General features: G+C 41.4%; 1 pseudogene; it reads right to left on the reverse strand.

Moving 5' to 3' along the window:
* Nucleotides 1–17,707: 17,707 nt before the first annotated feature.
* On the reverse strand, nucleotides 17,708–18,271 carry LOC128566470 (HSPB1-associated protein 1-like; annotated as a pseudogene).
* Between the last annotated feature and the right edge of the window lie 1,736 nt (nucleotides 18,272–20,007).

Raw genomic sequence — 20,007 nt, forward strand, 5'->3', positions numbered from 1 at the left:
GCTAAAGGGCTCTCTGTCTCCACAGTGTCCACCCCTCCTCCTTCCCCTCTTTCCTCCTTCCTTCCTTTCCAAAAGGGCAGAACTTGAAGCCTGGGGTCCTTGCTCTGTGGATCAGGGACAAGGCCAATGAGTCACTGTTTAACTAAATGGTAAAGGACAGGAAGACTCTTGGTGACAGCCAGGGTAAATACGTATTTAGAATTGGAAGGAACTTTAAATTCTAGTCCAAACTCAAGCAGCAGTGAACTTATAGGGAGGTCTGTGTCCATGCCCCATGCTCTTCAAAGGAAAAGTGTGCAGGCAGGAGGTAGGAAATAACGTTTGTCTGAAACTGATGTTACACCATATGTGGGGAATCCAAGGTGAGGGCCTGCTGACCAGGTGCCAGCTGCACACCTTTATCTTCCATTCCCCTCACTCCAGCTACTTGGACAGTTACAGAAGAGAGAGGCAGGATCACCAGAGGAATGTCTCTGAGGAAACCCGGGTTCCTAGTGACTTGATTGAGGGTGGGGGAAGAATAGGCTAATGGGCTATCACCCACACTGTTCTGGAAATACTACACATCTGGGACAGGGTGTCATCATACATGTAACTGTGCCCAGCTTGTTTTAAACCATCAATACACTTCATGGATTTGAAGCTGAACTAGGCATTGGGGTGGTGGTGATACAGGATCCCCCCACTCAGGGCTGGACAGGGACCCCCTACACCCATTCTCTAGGGCCAGGTGAGCTCAGAAATCAGACCTCCATCTCTAGGCACAAACAGAATGCCCTTTCCAGGCCACACCCTTTGGGCTTTAGCAAGGTCCTGAGCAAAGCAATCTGAACAGTTTTTGATAGAGAGCCCCAACCTTACCTTGAGAGCATACACCCTAATCCCTTCCTTGAGACCAAAAACTGCAAAGACCTGATAACCTTGTCCTAGTAGAGGGACTGCATTCATTTGTTAATACACTCATTAACTTTGAAAAGGTGTTTTTCCACCTAGTACCAAGTCCTGGGCAAAATGTAATTCTCCAGGCAATATATACCCCTAGAGAAAGGACCCAGGGGAGAGACTTACAACTTGGGCTGTCCCCTTTGCCAGAAGTTCTGGTGCTTTTTTACTGTTTCTGTATTCTTTTCTGTCTAATAAACTCCTATCTTACCACTGATCTGTGGTCCCTGGGTTCATTCTTCGAATCCCTAAGACCAAGGACCTACTGAAGAAAGAAATTCTGGTAACAGAGGGAAGAAAGGTCACTGAAATTGTGCCATGCTTTCCCCTCTAGGAAGTTGCGCGTGAGTAGAAGAGGCACAAGTAGCAAAGGAACAATAGTAAATAATCCAGGAGGAAATTTATAATAGTCCAGGAGGAAATTTAATCTAGTGCTAGCTGGCATAGGCTCTAAGTGCCTTCAGAGTTTGGAGTTGGCACAAGTTTTATTACTTAGGATTACTCAGATTTTTTTCTAGCCCTTTGCACACTCCAGGAAATGTGGGGAGAGAGGCAGAAAGAGTGGCTGAATTGGGGCCTTAAGTATTTTGGATTTCCCTTGGTTCCCTGAGCACTCCCTCCTATGCCCAGGATGTCCCCAATGCTGGCTCGAAAGGTGTGATTGTGAGAATCCAAAAGTACAGAGAAGAGGATCCAGGTGACAACGGGAAGAGGAAGCTTCACTTCCTGCTTCTCTTCTGGCCCAGCTGGTGCCTCTGCTGCCCACTAGGCCTCTCCCTGTCCCTGGATTCCTCTCCTACACATGCTGGGCAGTCCCCAGCCTGAGGCCTTCCCACACACCTGCATCCACTACATGTGCCAGGAGATGACTCGGCCAGCACTCCTCTCCCAGTGAGGGCTGCCTGGAGTGGGAGTCAGAATGAAAAAACAAAAACAAAACTTCAGCCAAGCACTCTTCCACACTGTTTCCCCATTTCTTCATTTATAGGAAATCCTGAGATTGGTATATGGACATCCTACAGAAAAGAAACCTGCTGTGCAGACTAGCATGCCCATGAAAGTAATAATCTGGCCTGGGGCTGACCATCCCTGGGGATCAAGGGTGGCCTCAGGAGCAGGCGAAGGCCTGCTGGGCTCAGCCGGGTGTATGCACTCCTCTGGAGCTATAGTTCTCACAGATGCAGGTGTGGCTACCATAGTGTTTATTCTCTGTAATTTATTTTGGGTAATAAGATGCTTTTTTATTGTATGTAAAGTATACAACATGGTGTTCTGATACATAGTATACAATATGTAAATTGCACACAACTTTATGGACACCCTGTAGTTAACATATAGTGAAGTAATTACTGTAGTGAAGCAAATTAACATATCCTTCCTGTCTCATGTTATCCCCTGTGCATGTGTGCATGTGTGTATGCATGTGCATGCATGCCTGTGAATGTATGTACATGTGTGTTTGTGTGTGCACACCTGTACATGCATGTGCGTGTGTGTATGTGTGATAAGAGCAACAAGAACCTCCTATCTCAGCGCCTTTCCTGTGGATAGCACATAGTTACACTCTAGTCCCTGTGTGCACCTTGATCTTTAGATCTTTTCATCCTGTGTATCTGCACTGCCCCTTCCCTCATAATCAGATGCTTTTCCAGAACATTTTTAATAGGTGATTGAAAACACTGACTGCACTCTGAAGTTTTTTGACTTAGGATGAAAACAGGTTTTCCCCACATGAATCTCCTCCACCTTTGTCATGGAAATGAAAACATATGTAACATGTATTTTATGGAACACGTATGTGTATAAAATATAACATGAGGGGTATTATTCTACAAATATGCTTAATTTGGCAGGAAATTGCCTCATCAGATGAATGGTCACTTGGTCTCTGGTGGCCATAGTCTCTAGAGTTGGGGACCAGCTGCACTATTGACTGGAGGTTGGTGACATGTGTGCACCACCATCCTGGGCCACCTTCTGAAAGTGTGTCCTGCCCAGCTGGGGAGACCAGACACACCCCTTAGGTTAGAACACTAATAAGACACATCCAGAGCCAGGCTGGTGGGTCAGACCTAAGGGGTCCAGAAGCCCTGAGGGAGGGCTGAGCTTCCCACCAGTGAAGGACAGGAGCTTCTGGAAGGAGTTCCAGTATGAGTGAGTTCTGAAGGCTGAGAAAGCTGAGGAGGAGGGCAGTGTGTGCTGGGAGGGGGCTGGGAGGGATGGGGCCTAGCCCCTGCAGAGAGGTCAAGGGGGGAGCAGGAATGGATACAGTGGCCCAGCATACAGTTCCATGAAGGCACTAGGATTTGGGCTGTCCAGGCACTGGGCTTTCTCCTATGCCCATGGGGCCCTTGAGAATGAGAGCAGCATAATGGAGACAACATGTGGGGGAAATGTGAAAGGGTCTGTAGCAAAAACAAGAGCTCTCTTGACTGGGTGAGTTTGTCTGGCTTGCTGCGGTTCCTGCCTGAGCCTCCAGCCCCCGACACCTCCGTGCTGGTTCTGTCTGCAAGCAGATTTGTGAAGGAGGTGGCTGCTGCTTCTCCATGCACACTTTAGCTCTCCAACAGCCCTCAGACTTTTGCAGGTACAATTTATTTGGTCTCTCAAGAGTCTTTGAGATGAAACCAGGGAAAGGGCAAATGACTGCCACCCAATCTAAGTTAGAGAAATTTATACAACTTCTCCCCTCACCATAACCCCAACAAATATCTATTTATTCAGTTTTTCTAGGGTGAACTGAGGTGTTCTGGCTTGTGTGGGAAGATGGAATGAAAGAATATTGTAAAAGGAGATTGCCTTGTCCACAAAGATTAGCATTGATGTAATTATTTTTTTTAGAGCCTGATCTTGTTGTATCACCCAGGCTGGAGTGCAGTGGCACAATCATAACTTACTGCAGCTTCAAACTCCTGGCCTCCACCAATCTTCCTGCCTCAGCCTCCCAAGTACCTGGGACCACCATGCAAGGCTAATTAAAAAAATTTTTTTTTTTTTTTTTAGAGACAGAGTCTTACTATACTGCCTGGGCTGGTCTTAAACTCTTGTTCTCAAGTGATCCTCCTGCCTCAGCTGGGGAGGATCATTCTTAAATGATGATCTAAATTGATGATGATGATGATGATGATGATGATGATGTCTTCATAGCTCTTTTTCCAGGGATGTTAATAGACCTGTGTTTATCCTCCCAGATTTTTATACCTGATCTTTCCCTTGTGAGATGCCAGGCTAGGTTTATGGGTACATTAGAAGTCAGGGTCTGTCCAGGCCAGCCACATATAATGATCACTTCATTATTTTAGCTGCCTCTTTTGTTCTGATGTACTTTATTACTTTTTACTTTTCAATTTTTTCGGAGACTTTTAAAATTTTCTCATTCTGTTACCCAGTCTTGAGTGATGTGATGTGATGATAGCTCACTCTGCCCTTGATTTCCTGAGCTCAGGTGATCCTCCTGCCCAGTCTTCTTCATGTCTGGGACTACAGACATACTCTACCATGCCTGGCTAATTTTTAAATTTTTGTAGACATGGGGGATCTTGCTATGTTGCCCAGGCTGATCTCAAACTCCTGGCCTCAAACAATCCTCCTGCCTTGGTCTCAGAAAATGCTGGGATTACAGCCATGTCTTGTCTTGATGTACTTTAAATAATTTTCTCTGATAACTCAATATCTGAAGTCAACATGAAGTAAGTTGGCCTAAGTCTATGGAATCAGCATTTCAAAATAATAAAGAGTCACTCTTGAAGCAAATGGGAACAAAAGAGAAGGAACGCATCCCACATCCCTGGTCTCATATTTACCAGTACCTGAGTTCGTTCTTGATGATGTAGAAAGACACACAGAGAGGGCCATCCCACTGGCAGTGAAGTTAAAAAGAGGCCAAGAGACCTTAGGCACTTCCTATACAAACCTGAGAAAATAAACAAAGGAATGAGAAACTGTGCTATCAAGGGACAACAGGATGAAAACTGGCAGCCGCTTGGCTGCAAATTCCCCTGGGAAACCCTCCCTGAGAGGTGGTGTGTGGCTGAGGTCCTGAATACTTCTCCCCCCACCTCAAGGTTCATGGTGCATTAGAAGAGTGATCAGGCCTGCTCCCAGAGTAGAGCTGGGTGCTTGGGAGGCTGGAAGTGGGAAAGGCCCCGCTTAACCACAGGAAAGCCTCTCCAAGTCTATGCAAAAGAAAACATAAGATACATTTCTTATGAGATATAAGAAATACATAATCCCGTATGATCTTATTGTGAATGCCAAAGCATCCCCTTAGGAAATAAAGGCACTGGCTGCTCATGCTTGTAAGTGTATGATAATATGTTAATTAACTTGCAACCAGTGTGTTTGCAGCCTGAGAAGCAGGCAGACGCAGAAGAGCAGGACCAGCTGCATTTGATTAACCTACTGATACAGATGAAGAGCCGAACTGTCTGCAGCTATGGGGGAGAAGTTAAAATTGCCAGGAAGCCCATGTACCACTGGGATTGCAGTAGATCTAAGATACTGAAGTGTTTTACTAAGGCTCTTCAAAGTGTCTGCTTAATAAAGAGTTTGTATAAAAGATAAGATGGTGGGATTTAAGTCAGCACAGCAAAGATGGCAGAAAATAGATTCTTCTAGGTCTGGGCTCTTGCAATAGCATGCAGAGAAAACTCACTGAGGCGTGTTGTGGGGCTGACTGTTGTCTCATAGCTCTGATGCTCCACTGTCACCAGCTTCTAGGCATCAACGTGTGTGAACAGTTTGTATCCAAGAGCCTTCTTGGTCTCTGCCTCACCTTTCTCACCCTAGTTTTGCTTTCTTCCCATTTAGGGATAACTGGTAAAACACAGGGAGCTCTGCTGAAAGTACATTTCAAAATAATGGATAACTTTTTAGTATGTCTCAAGTGTTGCACAAGACACACTTATACTAGAGAAGTTTCTTGTTGTTTGTTGTTTAGCTGAAGCACACCGCACGTTTACCTGGGCATCTGGTATTTTTGCTTGCTGACTCCGGCTGCCCTCCTCCCTCCAGATGCCTAAGGTGTGAGTCCTCTACTCACATGTGGGCGCTTCTGGGAACATTGCCTAAGCCCCACTGGTCTGCTTGTTGCTAGGCCAACCACAAAAATAAACACGTTCCGATTTTCTCTTTTCACTATGTTAGTCCCTCCCTGAGATGGATTTGTCTAAAATGCTTTTTAAATCAAATATTGGTGTAGACAGAAATTTTTTACCACTGTGCAGAGAGCAGATTCTTGGAACTGAGAAAAGCACCATGGGAATTCAGTGCTGTCTCAAAGCCACTTTTCCGTTTTTAAGGTGACCAGCAGGGGGAGCATATTCCATGACATTACTCCAGGCTCAGGATGCAGGGATGAAATCATCACCCATCCAGTCCACCTGGAATCAATCAGGCACCAAGAATTTATAGAATAACCCCAGCCTGCGCAAACACGTGCCAGTACTTCATTTCTGACCAAGCAAAGGGTAACTGGGTGAAAGACAAACCCCAAGCAAATAACAAACCAAAAAACAAACCAAAACAACAAAAATGCTCCAACAGTAATCTGCATAACAAACCAATGAACTAGAAGATTTAAAAGAAAAAAACAAATCATGGCTATTTCCCTTCTGGATGGGATTTGAAAACCAAATCCAACCTTTCCAGACTTGCTTCACCTGTGGAACATTCTCTGAGCAAAAGCTCACATCACTCCCTGCTTACCCCAAAGGGCTAAAAGCATCCTACCCTGTTTCCCCGAAAATAATTCAGTGTCTTATTTTAAGGTGTGCTCCCAAAGATGCACTAAGTCTTATTTTCAGGGTACGTCTTATCTTTCCTGTAAGTAGGTCTTATTTTCAGAGGATGTCTTATTTTCGAGGAAACAGGGTAGTTTGGGCCTTACCATCCTCTGACTGCTTCATTTCATTTGCTTGTGTCCCTGGTGAAGATGTATGCTCCTTGAGGCCAACACTTATACTTGTTTTAAGACTGTCAAAGATACAGCCCTGGTGACTGGCATGTAGGGGATGCCCCCACATCTCAATTCTCTTAGACAAGAGAAAGAATGTTTTTAAAAAAAAAATTTTTTTTTTTTTTGAGACAGAGTCTCACTATGTCACCTTCGGTAGAGTGCTGTGGCATCACAGCTCACAGCAACCTCCAACTCTTGGGTTTAAGCAATTCTCTTGCCTCAGCCTCCCAAGTAGCTGGGACTACAGGCTCCTGCCACAACACCCAGCTATTTTTTGGTTGCAGTTGTCATAGTTGTTTTAGAAGGCCTGGGCTGGGCTCAAACGCGCCAGCCTGCATGTATGTGGCTGGCACCCTACTCACTGAGCTACAGGCGCTGAGCCTGTTTTTAAAATATTTTAAAAGGAGATCTCACAATTCTCCCTTATCACCCTTGATTTCAGTGACTGACTTTTGCAATTATGAAAATATTCCTTATAGCAACTGAAAACTCTCATTTTGGAGCTGAACTCCATACCCTCATACTGAACTGAGAAAGTGTTGACCTGAATTCTAGTCCCAACTTTCTTGTTTGCTTGCTGAATTTTCTGGGGGCAAAGCACTATACTTCCTATGGCCTCAGACAGTGTCAGAGCTGAGTAGATGGATGGTTCTCAAACCTGGCTGACCACAGAATCTTTTTTTTTTTTAATTTATTTATTTTTATTGTTAAGTCATAGCTGTGTACATTAGTGCAATCAAGGGGTACAATGTGCGGGTTTTGTATACAATCTGAAATATTCTCATCAAACTGTTCAACGTTGCCTTCATGGCACTTTCTTACTTACTGTATATAGGCATTTGTATTCTGCATTTAGTAAGTTTCGCCTGTACCCATTCTAAGATGCACTGTAGATGTGGCCCCACCCATAACCTTCCCTCCACCAAAACCTCCCCACTCCCTTCCCCTTCCTTGGCCCTTTCCCCACAGTCTTGTGCTATAGTTGGGTTATAGCCTTCATGTAAAAGCTATAATTTAGCTTTATAGTAGAGCTGAGTACATTGGATACTTTTTCTTCCACTCCTGAGATACTTTGCTAAGAAGAATATGTTCCAGCTCCATCCATGTAAACATGAAAGAGGTAAAGTCTCCATCTTTCTTTAAGGCTGCATAATATTCCATGGTATACATGTACCACAATTTTCTAGTCCATTCATGGGTCCATGGACACCTGGCCTTCTTCCATGACTTAGTGATTATGAATTGGGCTGCAATAAACATTCTGCTACAGATGTCTTTGTTATATTGTGATTTTTGGTCTTCTGGGTATAAACCTAGTAAAGGAATTAATAGGATCGAATGACAGGTCTATTTTTAGGTCTCTAAGTATTCTCCAAACATCCTTCCAGAAGGAACGTATTAGTGTGCATTCCCACCAGCAGTGTAGAAGTGTGCCCTTTTCTCCACATCCACTCCAACATCTCTGGTTTTGGGATTTTGTTATGTGGGCTACTCTTACTGGGGTTAGGTGATATCTCAAAGTAGTTTTGATTTGCATTTCATTTTGATTTGCATTGCTCTGATGATTAAGGATAATGAGCTTTTCTTCATGTGTTTGTAGATTGTGCGTCTGTCTTCTTTAGAGAAGTTTCTCTTCAAGTCCCTTTCCCACCCTGAGATGGGATCACGTGTTCTTTTCCTGCTAATATGTTTGAGTTCTCTGTGGATTCTGGTTATCAGACCTTTATCGGACAAATAACCTGCAAATATTTTCTCCCATTCAGAGAGCTGTCTGCTTGCTTTACTTACTATGTTCTCGGCTGTGCAGAAGCTTTTTAGTTTGATCAGGTCCCAGTAGTGTATTTTTGATACTGCTTCAATTGCCTGGGGAGTCCTCCTCATAAAATACTCACCCAGGCCGATTCCTTCAAGAGTTTTCCCTGCACTTTCTTCAAGTATTTTTATAGTTTCATGTCTTAAGTTTAAATCTTTTATCCAGTGAGAGTCTATCTTAGTTAATGGTGAAAGGTGTGGGTCCAGTTTCAATCTTCTACAGGTTGCCAGCCAGTTTACCCAGCACCATTTGTTAAATAGGGAATCTTTTCCGCACTGAATGTTTTTAATTGGCTTGTCAAAGATCAAGTAATGGTAAGTAGCTGGATTCATATCTTGGTTCTCTATTCTGTTCCAGACATCTACTTCTTTGCTTTTGTGCCAGTACCATGCTGTTTGGATCACTATCGATTTATAGTACAGTCTCAGGTCTGGTAGTGTGATTCCTCTTGCTTTGTTTTTATTGCTGAGTAATGTTTTGGCTATTCAAGGTTTTTTTCTGATTCCATATAAAACGAAGTATTAGTTTTTCAATATCTTTAAAATATGACAATGGAGCTGTAATAGGAATTGCATTAAAATTATATATTGCTTTGGGTAGTATGGACATTTTAACCATGTTGATTCTTCCCAGCCATGAGCATGGTATGTTTTTCCATCTGTTAACATCTTCAGCTATTTCTTTTCTTAAAGTTTCATAGTTCTCTTTGTAGAGATCTTTCACATCCTTTGTTAGGTAAACTCCCAAATATTTCATCTTCTTTGGCACTAATGTGAAAGGAATAGAGTCCTTGACTGTTTGTTCGGCTTGGTTATTGTTGGTATATATAAAGGCTACAGATTTATGGGTGTTGATTTTGTAGCCTGAGACCTTGCTGTATTCCTTGATCACTTCTAACAGTTTTGTAGTAGAATCCCTAGTGTTTTCCAAATATACGATCATATCATCTGTGAAGAGTGAAAGTTTGATCTCTTCTGACCCTATGTGGATACCTTTGATCGCCTTTTCTTCCCTAATTGCAATGGCTAAAACTTCCATGACAATGTTAAAGAGCAATGGAGACAATGGGCAACCTTGCCTGGTTCCTGATCTAAGTGGAAATGATTCCAGTTTAACTCCATTCAAAACGATATTGGCTGTGGGTTTGCTGTAGACGGCCTCTATTAGTTTAAGAAAGGTACCTTCTATACCAATTTTCTTAAGTGTTGTGATCATGAAGGGATGCTGGATATTATCAAAAGCTTTTTCTGCATCAATTGAAAGAATCATATGGTCCTTATTTTTTAGTTTGTTTATGTGTTGAATTACATGTATAGATTTACGTATATTGAACCAGCCTTGAGAGCCTGGTATAAATCCCACTTGGTCATGGTGTGTAATTTTTTTGATGTGTTGTTGGATTCTGTTTGTTAGGATCTTACTGAGTATTTTAGCATCAATATTCATTAGTGATATTGGTCTATAATTTTCTTTTCTTGTTGGGTCTTTCCTTGGTTTGGGGATCAAGGTGATGTTTGCTTCATAGAATGTGTTGGGTAATATTCCTTCTTTTTCTATATTTTGGAAGAGGTTTAGTAGTATAGGTACTAGTTCTTTAAAGGTTTGGTAGAATTCTGATGTAAAGCCATCTGGTCCTGGGCTTTTCTTTTTAGGGAGATTTTGTATTGTTGATGCTATTTCAGAACTTGATATAGGCCTGTTCAACATTTCCACTTTGTTCTGGCTAAGTCTTGGTAGGTGGCGTACTTCCAGGTATTGCTCAATTTCTTTCAGATTTTCATATTTCTGAGAGTAGAGTTTCTTGTAGTATTCATTAAGGATTTTTTGAATTTCTGAGGGGTCTGTTGTTATTTCATTGTTACCATTTCTGATTGATGAAATTAGAGATTTTACTCTTTTTTTTCATGGTTAGGTTGGCCAAACGTTTATCTATTTTATTGATCTTTTCAAAAAACCAACTTTTGGATTTATTGATCTGTTGTATAATTCTTTTGTTTTCAATTTCATTTAGTTCTGCTCTGATTTTGGTTATTTCTTTTCTTCTGCTGGGTTTGGGGTTGGAGTGTTCTTCCTTCTCCAGTTGCTTGAGATGTCCCATTAAGTTATTAACTTCCTCTCTTTCCATTTTCTTGAGGAACACTTGCAGTGCTATAAATTTCCCTCCTAGGATTGCCTTTGCAGTATCCCAGAGTTTCTGGTAATTCGTGTCTTGATTGTTGTTTTTTTCCAAAAATTTGGTGATTTCCTACTTAATGTCGTCTATAACCCATCTATCCTTCAGCATAAGGTTGTTTTGCTTCCATGTTTTTGTATGGGTATGCAGGTTCCTGTTATTATTGAGTTCAACTTTTATTGCATTATGGTCTGAGAAGACGCAAGGAAGAATTTCAATTTTTTTAAATTTGCTGAGGTTAGATTTGTGGCCTAGGATGTGGTCGATTTTGGAGTATGTTCTGTGGGCTGATGAGAAGAATGTGTATTCAGTTTTGTTGGGATGAAATGTTCTGTAGATGTCTGTTATGTCCAGATATTGAATGGTTGAGTTTAAATCTAAAATTTCTTTGCTTATCTTCTTTTTGGAGGATTTATCCAGCGCTGCTAAAGAGGTATTAAAATCTCCAACTACTATGGAAGTGGAGGAAATCCAGTTGCTCATGTCTGTTAGAGTTTCTCTTATAAATTGAGGTGCGTTCTGGTTGGGTGCATAGATATTAATAATAGAGATCTCATCATATTGAGTATTACCTTTAACAAATATGAAGTGTCCATCCTTATCCTTCCTTATTTTGGTTGGTTTAAAGCCTATTGCATCTGTGAACAGGATTGCAATGCCTGCTTTTTTCTGTTTTCCATTTGCCTGGGATATAGATGACCATCCCTTCACCTGGAGTCTATATTTATCTTTTAATGTAAGATGCGATTCTTGTATGCAGTAGATATCTGGCTTGAGTTTTTGTATCCAGTCAGCCAACCTGTGCTTCTTTAGAGGACAGTTTAAACCATTCACATTAATTGAGAATATTGATAAGCCTTTCGAGAGTCCAGTGGACATTTTTAATCCTTTTGCGACTGTGGAAGTTGGAATTTGATCAAAATTTTCTGGGTGAGTTTACTTTTGTGGTGGAGGATTTCTCTGGTCTTTATGGAGGATAGGTCTGAGAATATCGTGGAGAGCTGGTTTAGTTATGGCAAATTTCTTCAACATGTGAATGTCATTGAAGTATTTAATTTCTCCGTCATAAATGAAACTCAGTTTAGCTGGGTACAGGATCCTGGGTTGAAAGTTATTTTGTTTTAGGAGATTAAAAGTCGATGACCATCCTCTTCTAGCTTGAAAGGTTTCAGCAGAGAGATCTGCAGTTATTCTAATATTCTTCTCCTTGTAGGTGATGGTTTTCTTTCGTCTGGCAGTTTTCAGAATTTTCTCCTTCATATTAACTTTAATGAAATTGATTATGATGTGTCTGGGGGATGTCTTATTCAGGTTGAGTCGTGCTGGAGTTCAGCTATCTGAATTTCAGAATGAATCTCTTGGCATGTCTGGAAAGTTCTCCTTCATAATCTCATGGAGAAGAGACTCTGTGCCTTGTGAAGCCACTTTGTCGCTTTCGGGGATCCCTATAAGACAAATATTAGTTTTCTTCGAATTATCCCAGAGCTCTCTGAGAGAGTGATTCATTTTTGCTCTCCATTTCTCATCCTCTTTGAGAGTTTGGGAGCATTCGAAAACTTTGTCTTCAATGTCAGAAATCCTTTCTTCTGCTTGCTCCATTCTGTTACTGAGGGATTCTACTGTGTTTCTCAGATCTTTGTGGGATGCAACTTCTTGTCTCAATGTGTCAAAATCTTTGGTCATTTGGTCTTTGAATTTGTTGAATTCTTGAGATATCTTTTGGGTTACTGCTTGGAGATCTAAATCAATCTTATTTGCTATCCAGATTCTGAATTCAATTTCTGACATCTCAGCTATTTGTTTGTGCATGGGATCTTGTGCTGTGTCTGCCCCATTGATCCTTGGGGGAGTTGATCTACTCTGATTATTTATATTGCCAGAGTTTTTCTGTTGATTTCGCCTTCTGATTGTTTTTCACCGTTGCTTCTGGCCATCCTCAGAGTTGGGGAGGTGTCTCTCCTATATTAGATCCCAGCAGGATCACTCTATTGTTGCTTGATCTTTGTAGGGAGTGACCCTATGTAGTTCCTCTGGGGCTGCTCCAGCTAGGGAGCTCTGGTTGTGGAAGCAGCTCCGGCGTGTGACACACCCGGATCCAGCAATAGGGCAGAGGTGGTGCACATGGTTCTGGGAGTGCCTGGCACTGAGTGACTTTGGCACAGAGAGCCCAAGGCTCCAGCATCTCTGGCCAGGAGAAGGGCTCTGCGTAGAGACAGGGAGGGCTCCAGAGGGCACCCGGCTACTGGTATTCCTGGCCAGACGAGTGGGCCAGTGTGGAGGCTGGGAGGATACAGGAGAGAGGACGCAGGGTTGCACGGCTCCCGCAGTTCTTGGTCAGGGCATGCGGAGGCCCGGTTGGTGTGGGGTCACAGCACAGATCTTATGGAGGTCCAGGCAGCTCCAAGCCCAGGATTTGAGGTTGCTATGAGCTGTGACACCATGGCACTCTACCCAGGGCAACAGCCCGAGCCTGACTCCAGAATCTTCTGGGAGGTGTCAAAATACAGATTCCTGGACCCCACCACCCAAATAATTCTGGGACAGGTTCTAGAAGTTTAATTAATTAATTAATTAATTAATTTTTGAGATAGAATCTCATTCCCACCCTGGGTAGAGTGCTGTGGCATCATAGCTCATAGCAACCTCAAATTCTTGGGCTCAAGCAATCCACCCGACTCAGTCTCCCAGAGTGTTATGATTATAGGCATTGAGTACTGCATCTGTCCTCTAGAAGTTTGTTGTTTGTTTGTTTGTTTATTTTGAGACAGCATCTCACTTTGTCACCATTAGTAGAGTGCCTTGGCGTCATAGCTCACAGCAACCTCAAACTCTTGGGCTCAAGCAATTCTCTTCTCTCAGCCTTCTGAGTAGCTGGGACTACAGGCATCCATGACAATGCCTGGCTGTTTTTAGAGACAGGATGTTGTACTTGCTCAGGCTGGTCTTGAACCTGTGAGCTCAGGCAGTCAGCCTCCCCACCTCAGCCTCCCAGAGTGCTAGGATTACAGGCATGAGCCACTGTGCCTGCCTGGAGGTTTATTTTGATAAAGCTTTTTTGGTAACCCTTATGAACCAGTGGGATTGGAGCATGCCGCTTGTCCCCAACCTGCCAATAGGATGCCTAGACCACTGAGAGTTTGGCTTCAGTAATATGGTGGAGGATAAGGGTTTGATTTTTACCCAAGAGCCTCCTAGGGGTGTATTTGAAGGTCAAGGCCCTGGACCAGATGCTCCTTGAGATTTCATTTGAGTCTTACGCTTGCTGGGCGGAGATCTCTCACATTACCTTGCCTTTACTGAGTACTTTGGCAATTTTCTTGCATTTAATTAAAACAGGGTGATTTGCTCTTATAGCCCCTAACCTGCGGACAAAGGGGCACATGTCTCATAGCCACCCCTGACAAAGGGGGCTGGCTTTTATTCACAGAAAAAGGGGATGATGTGGGCATGTGTGTGGGTTACCTCAGCCAGTCACACTGCCAGAGACAGCTGGAAGTGAGACACAAGTAAAGGAGACCTGTAGGATCCCTTTTAGGTGAGATTTATGTGAAAAGGCTATAGATGAAAGTTCAGATCCTTAGACCGCACCCTTTTCCTAAGCCAGACTTCCTGGTGGTTTCTTCTGAAACAGTTTATGCATGCTGGGGTGCCTGGGTGGCAGAGGACAGGCGGACCATGGCAGTCCATTCCACTGGAAGGAGCACCAAGCTGGAGCTCTGCTTCTGAGATATTTGAGAGGCTGCAATGAAGGGATTTGAATTCTAACTTTTCTCATAAACTCGAAGAGCTCAAGTTACTTCTGCTAGATTTCATATTGGTTATAAACTCAGGTTTTAAATAGAAGATCACCGAGATTTGGAGGTTTAGGAACAGGAAAGATCCAAACAAGTGCCTAAATACCCTTATTTTCTTGGCTTCTTTGGTCTCAGCCAAGTAGAATCAGATTATTCAGCTGTGATTACTGGTGCATGAGAAGGGAGAAACACAGAAAGATGATTTCCTGAGGATTCTACTTGTCACTGGCTTCCCAAATGTGTGCCATGGAATCTTGGCTCTGTAATTGGTCATAAAGACTAATATATTCAATGAGGTTTTACACCATAATTTTCTTCTTCTCTGTAGAGAGTTGCCATGTAGTATTAGAATCCTAAAGGTGCTAGGACTCCTTAGAAGGGCATTTTCTGAAAAAGAAATGAATGTTCTAGAAGACTACTGAGCTTTTGACTTAGAAAATGAGGTGTGGCTTTTATAAGGTCATGCTAAATCAGGAGGAAGAGGTTAATCAGTCAAAGTATAATAAATGACAGTAAATACATCATTAGCATATGCAGAGTCTAACTCAGAGATTATGAAAATGCTTCCTTCCTTTTGAAGCCTACAGAATTTTTTTCATATGTCCAGCTTCAGGACCTCTGAGAGACTGGGTACTATATACATGCCTGGAAATTGAGATCCTTCAGCTCACCCTCACCCAAGTGCTGAGCAGGCACGTATATAGTTGACCTGTGATCAATGTGGGTTTGAACTATGGGGATCCACTTGCACAGAATTAAAAAAAAATAAAGATACTGGAAAAATTTGGAGATTTGTGACAATTTGAAAAACCTCACTGATGAACTGATAGCCTAGAAGTATCAAAAATATTAAGAAAAAGTTAGATATGTCATGAATGTGTAAAATATATGTAGATACTAGTTTATTTCATTGACTCCTATAAAATATATACGAGTTAAAATGTATCAAAACTTTCATATGCTCAGACTGTACATGGTGCCACTTGTAGTCAAGAGGAATGTAAATAAAATAAAGATGGAGTTTTAAATCATAACTGCATAAAATTAACTGTGGTACATACTGTACTACTGTAATCATTTCGTAGTCACCTCCTATTGCTATTGTGGTGAGCTCAAGAGTTGTGAGTATTCACTTAAAACGCCCTGTGACACTAATCACCTCTGCATGAACAGTGTGTCTCCAGTAAATTTCATATCACAATAAAAGGGATCTCTTGTTGCTGTCTTATATTTTTCCTAGTTTTTAGTACAAGACTATAAACCTTGAATAACACCATACAAAGTGCTAACAGTGATGCTGGAAGTGCTCCTGAGAAGCAGAGAAAAAGTTGAATTGCTTGATATGTAGGGGACATTGAGGTCCATAGATATAGTTGCTGCCATTTCAGACAGGTGGCTCATCTTGTAAACAGATGAGGTAAACTTATGGTATTGGTACATACAGTATAGTACTGGAAATGTATTTTCTCTTCTTTATAATTTTCTTACCAGCTTCTTACCAGCCTCTTATTGTCAGCTGATCTTTGATAAACCAAACAAAATTATACACTAGGGAAAAGAATCCCTGTTCAATAAATGGTGCTGGGAGAACTGGATAACTACATGTAAAAGGCTGAAACTGGACTCACACCTCTTACTCCTTGCAAAAATTGACTCACAGTGGATGAAAGATTTGAATCTTAGACAAGAAACAATAAAAATCCTAAAAGAGGAAAAACTCTTGATGATATCAGTCTGGGGAAAGACTTTATGAAGAAGACTTCAGTGGCAATTGCAACAACAAAAACAAAAATGGGAATTAATTAGGTTAAAAAGTTTCCGCACAGCTAAGGACATAACAAAGCAAATATGCAACCTTCTGAATGTCATGAATTTCACAAAGGCTAGATAACTAAAATCTGCAGAGAACTCAAATTCATCAACAAAAAAGAGCAAACAACCCTGTCTATTACTGGGCAACAGACATGAACAGAACCTTCTCCGAAAAAGACAGATGAATTGGCCAACAAACACATGAAAAAATGCGCATCATCCCTAATCATCAGAGAGATGCAAATCAAAATCATCTTGAGATTTTCACCAAATCCCAGCGAGAATAGCCCATATCACAAAGTCTTATAGCTGCAGATGTTTGGATATGGAGAGAAGGGAATGCTTTTACACTGTTGGTGGGACTGCAAACTAATACAGTCTCTCTAGAAAGAAGTATGGAGAATCCTCAAAGAACTCAAAATAGACCTTCCATTTCATCCTGCAATCCTATTACTAGGTATCTACCCAGAAGGAAACATTTTGCCATTAGAATGTTTATTGCAGATCAGTTTATAATTGCCAAGATATAGAATCAATCCAAGTGCCCATCAACCTATGAATCAATTAATAAACTGTGTTATATCTATATATATATATATGCCATGGAATATTATTCAGCTGTTAAAAAGGTGGAGACTTTATATCTTTTGTATTAACCTGGATAGAGTTAGAGAATATTCTCTTTAGTAAAGATTCACAAGAATGGAGAAGCAAGTATCCAAAGTATTCAATACTAATAGGAAGCCAGTAGATTAACTAATACATGCTCATACAAGAGAAAAATTCAACTTAACTCAAGTTGGGGGAGGAGGGAGAAAGAAGGGGGGAGGGGAATTAGTGTGCTTCCATTTAATGGGCACAATGCAGGGCTATATGGCACAGCTCCTGGGTGGGGGACATGACTACAACAGGGACCTTGCCTGACAATCACAGACATTGTAACCTAATCATTTGTGCCCTTGTATTAATCTGAAATTAAAAAAAGAATTTTACTATACATAAATTATAACTTAATAAACATGAATTTTATTTTTGTTTGAAGCAAAAAATAAAAAATAATAATTTATTTTCTGTAGTTTACTGTATTGTAAGAACAAAGCAGTGATTTATTTTTTTTTCTTTTTTTGATCTTTTGCTGTTCCATATTTTATTTCACAATTATACTATTCAAAAATGTGTAATTTTGAAAACATTATTTAAGAAGTCATCTATTAGGATCACAAATTTCTTCCTTGTATCAAAAGTTGTGCCACTTATCTGGTTATTTGTGGATTCACCAAGCAGTCCAGCAAGTCATCTGTAGAAATAAATGTTTTAGCAGGGGCCGTGGTTCTATTTGAAGCAATTTGTTCCACAATTGCGTCCTCACTATTACTTATCATTTGGTGCCTTCTGGCACAATGCAATTTTCCAATCTGTTCTCCATCTTTGTCGACCAAGTCTTTACCATCACATTCAAATAGGCTTCCTCTTTCTGAAGGTTGTTCTTTGGACCTCTGTGTTACAAGGACCAGACCAGGGTCAAAGGGACTCACTGTCTCTGGTTTTACTGCTCCCTTGGTTGAGTTCTGACTATATGTTTAGCCCATCTCCATGTGGCTGCTCATATTTAATTCTTCCTCTTTTGTGGGCTCTGTGTTTGTTCCCAATGCTTGGGTTTCTCCTGACTTAGATGTTCTGTAATGATCAAAAAGGGCAGAAACAGCTCCATTTAAGTAGTGACAATTCACTTCATGGGATGTTTCCTCAACTTCAGTAGAGTTGGCAGTGATTTTCAATTTTTGTGCCATGAGAGGATCTTAGACGGGCTTCAAAAAATTTTAAAGATCGGGCGGCGCCTGTGGCTCAGTGAGTAGGGCACCGGCCCCATATGCCGAGGGTGGTGGGTTCAAACCCAGCCCCGGCCAAACTGCAACAAAAAATAGCCGGGCGTTGTGGCCGGCGCCTGTAGTCCCAGCTGCTTGGGAGGCTGAGGCAAGAGAATCCCGTAAGCCCAAGAGGTTGCTGTGAGCCGTGTGACGCCACAGCACTCTACCCGAGGGCAGTATAGTGAGACTCTGTCTCTACAAAAAAAAAAAAAAAAATTTTAAAGATCATTAATATAATTATTTTCAAAAGAAGTTCAAAACAGGGCAGTATCTATGGCTCAAAGGAGTAGGGCACGGGCCCCATATACCGGAGGTGGCGGGTTCAAACCAGCCCTGGCCAAAACCGCAAAAAAAAAAAAAAAAAAAAAAAAGTTCAAAACACAGTAAGTATACTCTTTTTAAATTCTTTTTTTAATCAACATAATTTAAGTGTGCTGTGGAAATTTAACTATAGGTTCAAGTGCGCCATGAGATAAAAAGAGTTAAAAACACTGGCATATGGTATATTATACATATACGAAATATGTCTTAATCACCTGTTTCATTTCTGTCATCAGTAAGGCTTCTGGTTACCAATAGGCTATTAAAAGTTAAACTTTGAGGAAGTCAAAAATTATACTTAGATTTTTGACTACACAGGGGATGGACACCCCTGACCACTGCATTGTTCAAGGATCAACTGTGTAGGTGCAATACCTGCAATATGTTTGATGCTTTGGAGTCTGTGAAATAGAATGGGTTTTCATCTTAGGATCTAGCCAAAGAGATACTAATTAGGAGGCAGCATATGGTGAGCTGTGGACATGCTGAATGGTTTGTGCAGGAGGAAAACAAGACAGCATTATTACAGGCAGGCATCACTTCAGGACAGGATACAGTCTGAGAGATGTTTCTTAGGTGAATTCATTGTCATGCAAGCATGAAAGTGCACTTGCACACACCTTGATGGTGCAGCCTACTACACACTGAGGCAACTCCCCATGCTGTAAGCTCCCTTCATGGTTAAGTGTGCTATGCAGCTGAACCCACTTTTTATTCTTTATATTGGATTTTTACTATACTTTTTCTATATTTAGTTAGAAATACTTGCCATTGTGTTACAATTGCTTACAGTATTTGGTACAGTAAAATGCTGTACAGGTCTGAAGCAATACTGTCTCCTGGGGAGGTTCAGGTAGGAAGATCACTTGAACCCAGGAGTTTGAGGTTACAGTGAACTATGATCCTGCCACTGAACTCCATCCAGCCTGGGTGACAGAGTGAGACCCTGTCTCTCTAAAAAAACAAACCAAAATGTGTAATATGTTCACAAAATGTGTAAATATGTTCACAATAGTGCTTTTAAAATTGCAAATATTTAGAATTGTTCAAACAGCCAAAGAAAGGGGGCTATGAATTAAAACTATAGCACAGTGTTATGAAATAATTGAGAAAAGTGACAAATATGCAAAAAATATCAATCCAAGGTCATGCCTAAATGAAATAAAGTTAGGAAAAATAGCAGAAAGTAAGTTCTGTGTACACTGAATTACAACCATGTGGAATTACTGTATGTACACTAACAGATATGACAGCATTTTAATGAGATTAGCAGTTTAGAATATAGTGTTCACTAGGTTCTTTTCATCTAATTGCTTAAGTTTCAAAAC

The sequence above is a fragment of the Nycticebus coucang genome, chromosome 15, assembly GCF_027406575.1.
Source record: "Nycticebus coucang isolate mNycCou1 chromosome 15, mNycCou1.pri, whole genome shotgun sequence".
In the NCBI taxonomy this organism is placed as follows: Eukaryota; Metazoa; Chordata; class Mammalia; order Primates; family Lorisidae; genus Nycticebus; species Nycticebus coucang.